Source organism: Lynx rufus, unplaced genomic scaffold (genome assembly GCF_022079265.1).
Source record: "Lynx rufus isolate CCGP_SWC_20201006 ecotype Redwood Valley unplaced genomic scaffold, mLynRuf1.p SCAF_13, whole genome shotgun sequence".
Classification (NCBI taxonomy): Eukaryota; Metazoa; Chordata; class Mammalia; order Carnivora; family Felidae; genus Lynx; species Lynx rufus.
The window spans coordinates 47,746,919-47,759,981 of NW_025814827.1; the positions used below are offsets into that span (position 1 = coordinate 47,746,919).

The following is a 13,063-nucleotide window of genomic DNA, read 5'->3' on the forward strand; positions in this document are numbered from 1 at the left end:
TCGATGGAATAGAAATGGATCCTGCTTCCTACTCCGCCACCGGTGAGAAGTTGGATCTGAGGCAATTTCTTACTTCCCTAGGCAGGTGGAGAGGAGGGGGTGCGTCAGACAAGATAATCCATGGGGTTTTTTCCAGTTCAGAGCCCTGATTATATAATACAGAAACCACAGGCCGGAATCTATTTCAACTATTTCTCACAGCAACTGATTCATTTCTCCAGAGAAAAATTTCTAAAGAGGCTGTTGGTGGCCGGAAAGAGTTAATGTAGATTTTGAAACAGCCTAGTGACAGCCTGAGAATAGTGATATTTGGTTGACTATGACAAAGAATCTGATCTCCCCTTATTTGTAGTGCCAGAGTGGCATTGCATAAGCTGTCAAGCCCCAAGCACCAGAAGCCTATCACCAAATATTAATTTACCTGTTGTGTGCATCTAATAACTGACAGCTCTGAATCCCATATCATTTTTGGTGGCCTTCCCACTGACATGTTCTTTGATTAAGAAAATAGTCAGCCAGAAAGCCAGTGTGTCCCTAATGTGGCCACCTCGGCTTAGCCTCCTTATTATGCTGGAATATTTTCCTCCAAATTAGATTTCCTGTCTTCATAGTGGCAGTTTACATGAATTTAATACATTACAAAATGTGCAGTCCCCTTGAGATTCTGTGATAGATTGTGGTATTCGGAACCCATATTTCCATGGGAAATAAAAGCCTAGGCCATGGCCAAATATTTTATCAGCTTAGCATTATCTTGAGATAATGGCACTATTAATGCTTGTCACCCCAGTCTGCGTTCCAGGGCTTCTGTTGACTCTTTCCTTGCATCTGGACAAGGTGATGAAGGTTTTAGAGCTATGAGTTCTACCAGCAATAACCAACCCAGATAGTACCCTTTGTTCTGTGCTGTCTGCCATATAATCATGCACAGTGAGCCCCTCTGTTAGTTTTCCCTCAGTGATACTGAATCTGATTACCAATTATGTTATATGGAAAGGGATTGCTCTGTATTACAGCTTGGCTGTGATGGCTGTTGATATAGAATCAAGGGCTGCAGCAAGGCTGTGAGCTCCTATAGAATGGCTGGAAGAAGGGCAAGAGCGAGAGTAAAGGCAAAATACATAACCCCTAACTCAGCAAAATGAAATCTAAATTCCTGGGGTCATCCAGTTATCAGCTAGGAAACATCAGAAGCTCCCAGATTACACAGAAGTGGGCAATGGGAAGTAAAGGTTTCATTGCCTTCCTCAGCTCCATTTAACTACACAGAGAATATAGCAAACAGAATCAGTAACTATAGAAACACATACACTTCTGTTAACTCTTTTGCCTTCTTCGGTATCCATCTTCATTGTATTCTAGTTATTTGTGCAGGAGTTGAATTCCTACAGGTGGAAGGTTGTTTTTGATTTCCCAATTACACTAGTCTTTTTTCTTGTTTCACATTTTTCTAAGACGAGGCTGTGTCTGGGCAGAATACATTGCTCCCTAAGGATTCAGAGAGTGATATCTCAGTACACATTCTACTTTTCCCTGGTGTACAAATTTTGGTGCCTTAATAGTCTCCAGTTAACCTCTGTCAGTAAGCGGTGCTCTGTATAGTGACTAAAACCCAAAAATGACTTTTTTTGCAGCTAGTAATATTCCAGTCATAGTCCACAAACAGTGGTCGCATACACATGGCAGTATTCAGGTACAACGAGAGTGTTCTATTACTCCGATTTAACAAAAAGCATGAAAGAGCTGAAATCAAAGTGTTGTTAGACTCATAAACAATGACTTAGAGTTGGCTTTTATAATTTGCCATGTGAAAGGTAAATTTAGGGCCAGTGTAAGTGCACTTTATAACTGCAGTGAGTCCAAATAATTTCTCTCATTTCTCTCATGTGTTCTGGGCAGTCTCACATGACTTCAACTAGAATCATACTTCCATTTTCCAGAAAAAAAAATGCTCATAGATATTGTCAACCTTAATAGTTGTACAATTTGCATGAGTTTAAGAGAATTGCTTTACAGGAGGACAGCAAAATCGATACTGCCCTGTTCACAGTGAAAATTTCTTTGCTTGGAATTAGAAGCAAGGAAGGAGGAAGATACAGCAGTACTAAAACCTCATAGCAAACTATCACTTATAGTACATATTGGAACACTTGTGAAAGATTTTCTAGTTCACTTTATGAGTAACAGACAAGAACATGTCACGTTCTTCCAATAACCATCTAGCTTATGATATGACACAGGTTGCCAGGTCAGTGACTTGGGGAGCAGAGATCTGCATGGAAGAAGTTTACTGAGGGGACCCGCCTAAGATAAACATAGGGGGTGGCATGGTAAAGAAAGTAGGATTAGGTAGAAGAAAAAGTTGACCTGTAATGTAGTCCTGCCTCAGCCATTCCTATTGAGAGCTCTTGAGTTGGAATGCCACTCACGACCCGTCACCGGATATGGGTTGCTCCTGGGAAGAAGGCATCCTCTTAGGTGAGTCCACTGTCTTCAGCTGGAGACAAGTCCCACAGAAGAACACAGCTAATGCTCTCAACCATCTACACTCCCAGATCCTATGAGAATGAGTGCCTCAGTCCTGGAAGGGGAATCCGGAAAGTTTACCACAGCACACACTACAGGAACTGTGTATATGAGAAGAAGATAGTGTAGTGGATTGGGGATCACATGGCCTTCAAATTCAGACAGGTCTAAATTCAGAGACAATATTAGACAGTGATGAATTATTATCATCTTGGCCAAATTATTTAACCTCTAGAAGTTTCTGCTTCTTTAGCTGAAAACTGGAAAATAAGAATATCTTCCTTATATAATATATATAAAATATGTGTGTGTATGTATATGCACTGTGCCTGCAACATTAGATACACAGTACATGTTTGCTCTATGCTTCTCCCCACTTCTTCCAAACAAGAAAACTTAGTTGGCTATTTCCTGAGCATCCACTACTCTCTCACCATTAGGCTAGCAATGTCAGAGGATAAAAATGAGTATCAGACATGGTCCCTGCCCTAAGAGTACTTACCACCTAGTTAGAACAAATCAGACTAGCATACATAAAATAGTTGCAAATAGTAACAAAGTTACTGACTAACGTATTAAATGTATGGTTATAGGGGGGCGCCTGGGTGGCGCAGTCGGTTAAGCGTCCGACTTCAGCCAGGTCACGATCTCGCGGTCCGTGAGTTCGAGCCCCGCGTCAGGCTCTGGGCTGATGGCTCGGAGCCTGGAGCCTGTTTCCGATTCTGTGTCTCCCTCTCTCTCTGCCCCTCCCCCGTTCATGCTCTGTCTCTCTCTGTCCCAAAAATAAATAAAAACGTTGAAAAAAGAAAAAAAAATTTTTAAAAAATAAAAATAAATGTATGGTTATAGGAGAAGATCAAGGACAGCTAGACTAATCCAGAAATAAATAACGAATGAAAATGCTTCACTAAAGAAATCATTCTTGAGCTGAACTTTAAAGGATAGGTTACATTTACATGCTTGGCAGAAGCAAAGGATTCTAAATGAGGGAAGTCTTACTGAAAACGGATGAGAAAGAGCAGAGCTTTCTCGGACTTGAGTGTCGTTGCATATACGGAACTCCGCAATTTTGAATAGCCATCCATAAACTGTCACCCCTGAAGTTCAGCTTAATTCCTCTAGAGATGCTGTAAATCTGTCTCTCTTTAACCTATTAAAACAACATTGGGCTAGTGAAAACTGAGACTTCGTGTGAGAAAGAGAAGCCAATGTTTATTTTTTATGGTCACACATTGATCCTTGGCTTCTGTTGACCTTCATAATATACCCTACTCCCCCATCAAATAAGTCACTCGTCCACTGAAACTGGCTTATGCAACTACTAAAATACTTAGCCTTAGGCTGAATTGTATTAGCATGAATTGTGTGCAGGTAAGTGCTCTATCTATGCCCTCTATGTTTCGTACTGATCTGCTACCGTCCATACATGAAGAGCAGGGACATGTCTTGTATTTTTTTATTTTTGTATTCCAAGCATCTAGCACAAAATGATTAATTGGGATGGGATAAAATGAATTTGATGACCATGAATAGAGGAGAAAACTGAGATAATTTCATTAGTAATTGGATGAAGAAGTGTAATAAAGCAAAGACACCTCCTAGCTGAGCAATCACAACATAAGGAAATTCAGAAGTCATAGACACAAACCTGAGCATTGAAATCAGTAGAATAACTGTGCTCTCCAAGGATGAGAATTACAAGAGGAAAACTCAAAACTAAGAACTAAGCCTTGGGGAATGCTCACAACTGGTCAAACAGGCAGGAAGAAGGATCTGATACTGTGTGGAAACAAAAAAGAAAGGAGTGGTTCCACATGGGTAGAGGCAGCCATGCACACCAAGTATTACCAAAAGGTCTAAGGTAGTCCAAAAGCCACTGGAGTTACTAAGAAGGAAATTCTAGACGTCCTTTGAGAAAACTGTGTTTCAGGTTAGCAATGGATTAGAATGTGGGTTGCTAAAGGCTGAGTGAAGGACCAGGGGGGAAAGATATGCAGGTGATGTACATTTATTGTGATGGTTAATTTTATGTGTCAACTTGGCTATAGTACCCAGTTGTTTGGTCAGACACTTGTCTACATGCTGCTGTAGATGTTTTCAATGTTATGAATGTTTAAATCAGTAGATTTTGAAGAAAGCAGATTGTCTTCTTTAATGTGAATGAGCCTCGTCTAATCAGTCAAAAGCCCTAAAAGAAAAGACTGAGGTCCCTTAAGGAAGAAGAATTCTGTCCCTAGTCTGTCTTTAGACTCTAGACTGAAACATTACAAGCATTAACTATTGGAGAAATTTTTAAATGAAAAAGAGGAAAGAGAAAAACAGTGAGCAGAAAATCAAAATACTGTTTCCGAGGTAAAGAAGACACATTTGAGAGCAACATGACTTCCAACTGCACGTTGCAACTACACATTGTTGCCTAGACCCCTGTCAGCAATTAAGAACCAAAAATGACTTTATCCAATGAGACCAGATTGTTCATTAATCCATCCAAAACAAGGACCATATTCAGATCAGTTCAGGCGAATGTTTGGGACCACTCTCACCACAGGGCTTTTGTGACTAATCCTTTAAACAAAATGGGTACACCTAGAGCTGTCATCTTTCACTCTCTGTCATCCATCACACCTCTAAGATCAGGAACAAGACAAAGATGCCCACTCCTGCCACTTATATTCACTATAGTATTGGAAGCCCAAGCCAGAACAAGTAGGCAAGTAAAAGAAATAAAAAGCATTCAAATTGGAAGGAAGGAAAAAGAAGGAAGAAGTAATACTGTATCTATTTGCACATGGCATGGTATTATGTATAGAAAACCCTAAAGACACCACCAAAAGACTGTTAAGTCTAATAAATGAATTCAGTAAAGTTTCAGGAACAAAATCAATACGCAGAAACCTGTTGCATTTCTATACACTAATAATGAACCATCAGAAAGGGAAATTAAGAAAACAATCCCATATACAATTATATAAAAAATACCTAGGAATGAATTTAACCAAAGAGGTGAAAGATCTGTACACTGAAAACTATAAAACACTGATGAAACACATTGAAGATGACACCAAAAAATGCAAAGATATTCTGTGCTCGTGGATTGGAAGAATTCATAGTTAAAATGTCCATACTACCCAAAGCAATCAGCAGATTCAGTGTAATCCCTATCAAAAATCCAATGCCATTTTTCACAGAAATAAAGCAACCTTAAAATTTGTATGGAACCCCAAAAGTCCCTGAATAATCAAAGCAATCTTAAGAAAGAGGAACAAAACTAGAGGTATCACGATCCAAGATTTCAAGATGAAATACAAATCTGTAGCAATCAAAGCAGCATGGTACTGGCACAAAAACAGACACATAGATCAATGAAACAGAAAAGAGAGCCCAGAAATAAGCCCACACTTACATGGTCAATCTACAACAAAGGAGACAGAAATATACGATGGGGAAGAGACAGTCTTTTTAATAATGGTTTTGGGAAAACTGGACAGCCACATACAAAAAAATGAAACTGGACCACTATCTTACACTAAATACACTAAAATTCACTCAAAATTTACTCTAAAGAAAGACTTGAATGTAAGACCTGAAACTATAAAACTCTTAGAAGAAAACATAGGCAGTAAGCTCCTTGATATTGGTTTTAGTGATGATTTTTAAAATTTGACACACAGGAAAAGGCAAAGGCAATGAAAGCAAAAATAGACATCAGACTAAAAAGTTTCTGCACAGCAAAGGAAACTCTCAACAAAATGAAAGGGCAACCTGATCAATGGAAAAAAAATATTTGTAAATCATATATCTGATAAGAAGTTAATATCCAAAATGTATAAAGAACTCATGCAACTCAATAACATAAAACAATCTGATTAAAAAATGGTCAGAGGACCTCAATAGACATTTTTCCAAAGAAGACACACACATAGCCAATAGGTATATGAAAAGACATTCAACATGACTGATCATCAGGTAAATGCAAATCAAAACCACAATGAGATATCACCTCATACCTGTTGTAGTGGCTATTATTGAAAAGAAAAGAAATACTTGTTGGCAAAGATGTGGGGAAAAAATCCTGTGCACTCATGGTGGGAATGTAGATTGATACAGCCACTATGGAAAATAGTATGGAGGCTCCTCAAAAAACTAAAAAAAAAAAAAATAATCAAATCCAATATGATCCAGCGATTCCACATTTGGGTATCTGGAGAAAATGAAAACACTAACTTGAAAAGATACAGACATCCCCATGTTCATTGCTTCATTATTTACAATAGCCAAGACATGGAACATCCCAAGTGACTATCCTTGAATGAATGGATAAAGAAGAGGTCACACACACATACACACACACAAACATAAATATTATTCAGCCATAAAAAAAGAACAAAACTTTGTCATTTGCAACAACATGGATGGACTTTAAGGCATTGTGCTAAGTGAAATCAGTCAGACAGAGAAAGAAAAATAATATTTAATTTCACTTATATGTGGAACCTTAAAATAAAAGCTCATAGGATTGGTAGTAGCCAGAGCAGAGTGGTGAGGGGTGGGAAAAATGTATAAAGGAAGTCAAAAGGTACAAACTTCCAGTTATTAAATAAATAAGTCATGGGGATATAATGTGCAGTATGGCAACTATAGTTAATAATACTGTATTGCATATTTGAAAGTTGCTAACAGAATAAATCTTAAAAGTTTATAAGAAAAAATTGTTAACTATGTATAGTGATGGATGTTAAGTAGAGTTATTGTGATCATTTCACAATATATACAAATTTTAAATCATTATGTTGTAAAGCTGAAACTAAAACAATGTTGTATGTCAACTTTACCTCAATTTTTTTAATGTTCGTGTATTTATTTTTGAGAGAGAGAGAGAATAAGAGGGGCAGAGGCAGAGAGAGAGAGGGAGACACAGAATCTGAAGCAGGCTCCAGGCTCTGAACAGTCAGTGTGGAGCCCAACACAAGGCTCAAACTCACAAACCATGAGATCGTGACTTGAGCTGAAGTCAGGTGCTTAACCGACTGAGCCACCCAGGTGCTTCTTACCTCAATTTTTTTTAAAGGACCAAAATTGATTTCAGTGAAGTAGATTATGCCTAAATCCATCTAAGACAAAGGCCACATCCAGATCAGTCCAGCCCAAGGCTATGGATCTCTCTCACCATGGTGCTTCTGTGACTAATTCTTTAGACAAAGCCTATACAGCTAAACCTACCATGTTTCACTCCGTCACCCACTGTCATTCCTAGAGTGTAGTGCCATCTTGTTGTATACTAAATTTCTGTATTCTTATCTTCCACCGTGCTATCTGACATTACATACTGTTACTCAAATCATGTTCAGATTAGGCATCATTGCTATGTAGTCCTGAGTACCTTATACTTTCTGCATTTTAACAGCTATTATGCTATGCTGTTATTGCATTTTGCTTATATATATATACATATATATGTATACGTATACATATATATACATACATATGTATACGTATACATATATACATACATACGTATACGTATACATATATATACATACATACATATACATGTACATATATATATACATATATATACATATATATATGTATATATATCACCAGATTTTAAACTCCATGAGACCAGAGATAGCATTTAGCAGCATTTAGCAGATGTTTATGATGGAATAAATGAATGAATGAATGAATGAGTAAAGTCTTAATACAGAAATCAATACTCATCAGTCAAGTTCTAACAGGAAAAAGATTACACTCATATCAGGAAAACTCGAGGACAACTTTGGTTTGTTTTTACAAAAGAATGAATCACAATGGTGTAGACAGGACATGGAAAATTACAAAGGGACAATGCAGGAATCTGGGAGTCTCAAGGGAAGATTCGTTGCCACTGTGAGGCTCAAAGCAAAAGTAAAGAAGAGGTTAGTAGAACCTGGAAAGAAAGAGACTTAGAGACAGAACAGGTCAACCTGTATGTAGCAGTGATTATTAATTAATGGACACAGCCAGTTGGAGACTACTTCCCAGAGGAGGAACCAGAGGAATAAATATCTTGATCTCTTTCTCCACCTCCCTCTGGTATTTTCTTGGGGCTCTCCATTGGCTGGAAAGGCCAGAAGGCCTACGAACCTCCTATTCACAGCCCTTACAGGTCAACTCATGAGGCAGTTAGCAAGATAGGAAAAAGTCAAGAATGGAGCTAGAGGGAAATGAGATATCCAGGCAGCCTAACATTTACAATTGAGATCTGGATCTTTCCAACCACATCTTCTAATATTCAGCTCATTGAATGTAATCTCCCAAAATTGTTTCCTCGTGTATCTTGCTAGAAATACCTCTACCTTTCTCCCCACAAATAAATGGATAAATCTTTAAAGGCCTTACCTTCAAATGCAGTCACATTGTGAATTAGAGCTTCAACATATAAATTTGGAGGGAGGTGTCCAATTCAGTCAATGACATACATAATCTCATTTAATTTTCACAATCCGTGAGAGATATCTACATTTTACAGAAGACTAGAATTCACTTTATTTTTCTTTGTCCTTATAGATAAGACATGATAGAATCAGAATTTAAACTTCAATCTGTCTTATTCCAAAACCTATACTTTTTTAACCACTCCCCACTATTGCTATGAGTTGTGTGGCTATCCTATGAGGCTCCTGTATGGGAAGGGGCCATGTACTACTTAGTTTTCAACTGCAGCACTTACATAGTGTCTGCTCTATAAGAAACATTCCATAATGTTCCTAGAATTAAATATGAATGATGCAGAGAAAACAAACAAAACAGGCTTATAGTTTCAAAGCACATTTATCAACCATAAATAATAGAAAAATACAAAATATAAAACAAGGGAAAAGCAGGCCAAAGCTCAGTACAAGAAACAGTCATTTCTTTCCCTAGATACGCAATAGGTTTACTTTGATCCACTTCTCTCAGCTGGATTCAAGTTAATATTTCTTTTCTACTCACTATTTTGCTAAGAGCTATGAGATCAGCTTCTTTTTTTTTTTTTTTTCCTTTTTCGAGTTTGAAACAGCTAGTTTTCTTTTCCTGGAACAGTCTTCTCCTGAAGCAAAAACCTCTCTTTTGGAGCAAAGCCTCCTTCCTGGGGTTCTTTGTTCTGCCAGTGCTGAGCACCTTTGAGCTTCCCTCTGGAGCAGGTCTGGAACCAGTACCTATCCCTTCTTTTGAACAGCCGAGCCAGTTGTCTCTCATCTTGATTGCCTTTGCTATGCTAGAAGCCTGTGCAGTCGAGTGCATCTGTCTCAGCTCATTTCAATAATCCCTCCATACAGCAAAAGCTGGGTGAATACCTAGGAATGTTGACTTTTTTAAAGATGAAATTATTTTGATTTAGAACTAATATCTTACTAAAAAGCGAGTCACTTTACTATAAGCAAGTTGACTTCACAAGCAATGCCGATTTAAGAATGGGCTTCAGGGGCGCCTGGGTGGCGCAGTCGGTTAAGCGTCCGACTTCAGCCAGGTCACGATCTCGCGGTCCGTGAGTTCGAGCCCCGCGTCAGGCTCTGGGCTGATGGCTCGGAGCCTGGAGCCTGTTTCCGATTCTGTGTCTCCCTCTCTCTCTGCCCCTCCCCCGTTCATGCTCTGTCTCTCTCTGTCCCAAAAATAAATAAACGTTGAAAAAAAAATAAAAAATAAAAAAAAAAAGAATGGGCTTCAGTGATAAGTAGAGAATGAACCCAATGGTCATAACCTATTAAGATTTGGAAAGGATTTGAGACATCTTCAGACCAACTGCCTATCTAATTAAGAAAGCCCAATATAACAAACTGGGAGTTAGGTGACCAGAATGAAAACCTTGCATATTATGAAAGAAAAGCCTGGTTCTGTTCTGTGTTAGCTCGGTCACCAGAGCTGCCTTGAATTAAACCAAATTCCACTTCTTTTGAAATTGGATTATTTATTATTTTATGTGTCGTCCTTGGCCAAGAACCACGCTAATCTTCTCTGTAGCATTCCAATATTCGTACACGTGCTGCCAAAGTGAACACTCTTCATTACCTTAAATACTACTTCCTGACCCTGTGTTCAATTCACAGACCCTATGGTAGGTGCTAGAATTTCTTCTACTCATTCATCTACCAAAATAATATGCAATAATAACTCCCCCTACTTGCCTATATTGTCCATTGAGACTTCCAAAAACTGAAGTTGCATCAGAAGAAGGCAGAGAGTCCATCAGTGAGAAAGGGGAATAACTTCCACAGGATGGAAATAGAAAGCCATAGAATAGCACATTGAAAAGGGACAGTAAGAGAGAAGACATTTGGGTGTAGGTGGTCATGGCTTGGGTTGGGTGTGAACCACAGTATGGGGGAAGGGGGTGGTAATAGGCAGATGCAATAAACAAAATAAATTTTCTCAAAAGGTACGGATAAACTACAAAAGTAGAATACAGGTCGGAATGGAAGGCAAAATAAATCCCTACTTAATTGTAGATCTTGAAATAGAAACATTTGATAACTTTTCTCTACCTCTCTTTTTCACACAATAACCATATTCCATTTGGTCTGTAGGGCTACATCTACAGAACTCCCTGTCGCTTGCTCCTCCCTTCAACTCACCCAAGCAGCACATTCTGTGGATACTGGTGGCATCTCAAAGTAGCAGGACCAGCAGAGTGGATACAATATACCATACTGCCTGCTGGCCCCACCAAGACTGCCTTTTCCCATGATCATACGGCTTTGTTCCATCTATTCAGTTATCATCCCTGCCCCCTTTCATAACAGAATTCGATACAAAAAGAAAAAAAAAATACAAAACTAGTGTTTCAAAACCAAAGTCATTATTTTGGGTGAAATTTGTATCCTAGATACTGGATCATCCCCCACTAACATGAAAATATACTGGAGTACTGCCAGTCTTTCCCATTATCTACAGTTCTGTTATAGTCTATCTTTACCTATTGACTGTTTAAAACAAAATCTCCTAACTCTGTTGTCCTGATCTAGAAATTCAAACACCTGTAAACTTATTAAAAATATGCCCATGTGTCTATTGTCCTTTCTCCAATTTCTTAATCCACATTTTCCTCTCAACCTACTCCATTCAAACCATTCTGATGAGCCATTTTCATGAGGTTGCAAATGACACAGATGGATGCTCCTTGATTTTCTTTAATTTATATTTAATTCATTTTAAATGTAATAAATACTACTGCTATAACATTTAAAAATGAGCAGAGGATCTAAAATGAACTTCCCTCCCTACCTCTAACACTAGCACTCAGTTCTCCCCGTAAAGTAAATTGCTAGTTTATAGGTATACATCTAGAGATATTTAATATGCATACAAGCATTTCTTTTTAAATTTTTTTCAAGCGGTAGCATGCAGTCTTCTGCTCATTTTTTTTTTCATTTACCATATCTTGGATATCATCCCATATCAACACATAAAACTTCCTATCCTTCTTTGCCTCTCATTGTGTGCTTTTACATTTTTTTATTTAATTGTTCCCTACCGATGGACATTTTGGTGTTTTTAATCTTTCACTTACAAATGATGCTACAATAAATAACTGTACATATCTCATTTCATCCATAGTGGAGTTTACAGGATAATTTTTTTAAGTAGGCTCTATGCCCTATATGGAGCCCAGCACGGGGCTTGAACTCACAACTCTACAATCAAGACCTGAGTTGAGATCAAGAGTTAAACGCTTACCCAACTAAGCCATGAGTCACCCCACAGGATAAATTTTTGAATGGGATTTTTAAGTCAAAGAATACGTGTATTTTTAAATCTTTGCCATATATTACTAAATTGCCCTTTATATAAGTTATAATTTATAGTTTCCCAACATAGTTATCAATGCAGTGGTTTATTAGAGCTGTACACTTAATTATTTACTTACACAGCTCCTTTCAAAATACTATATGAATAGTGATTTAGTCTATAGAATGATCTTCTGCTATCCCATTTCCTCTGTCCTTAACCTTTAATTTTAGCAAATTAAAAAAATCTTCCTTAGCATTAAGCTTTTAACTATTAAATGACTTTATACTTCTGTTACCAGATTTATCAGTTCTAAGTGTATATTTTGATCCGTTGTTATAAAAGACAAAGAAACAACCAAACTTGTTCTTTCTTTCTTATACACACTCCCCTTTTCTTCCTAACTTTTTTTAGTTACATGATTTATTGTCAAGATTTACAAAAGTTGTATTATATTCTAGAACCATAACTTACACAATGGTTTGCACATTAGTCCTAAAATCTGATTACTTAGTCTTCCAATGGCAAACCCTGCAATCAGAGCCTTACGGTTCTAGCATCTTAGTCCTACACCCCTGACATTCTTCACTAACCTTTCCGTTTAGCTTGTCTATTCATCTCTTATCAACCTCTAATAGTATGTTCAAGAAGGCCTCATGGTAATTATATTATCTGAGCTCTTGCATGTTCAAAAATGTTTACTGCCTTTTAGAAAATAGACATTGCTTTGCTAATTTCTGGTGTTGACTATTGCCATAGAAAAGTCCAATTATAATCCCAGCCATCATAA

General features: G+C 37.8%; 1 non-coding gene across 1 annotated transcript; it reads right to left on the bottom strand.

Annotated features, from left to right (window-relative positions):
- Positions 1 to 10,441: 10,441 nt before the first annotated feature.
- Positions 10,442 to 10,547, bottom strand: LOC124509004 (U6 spliceosomal RNA). Its single transcript, XR_006961369.1, has one exon. It is a non-coding gene; the product is annotated as a U6 spliceosomal RNA (small nuclear RNA).
- Positions 10,548 to 13,063: the final 2,516 nt, after the last annotated feature.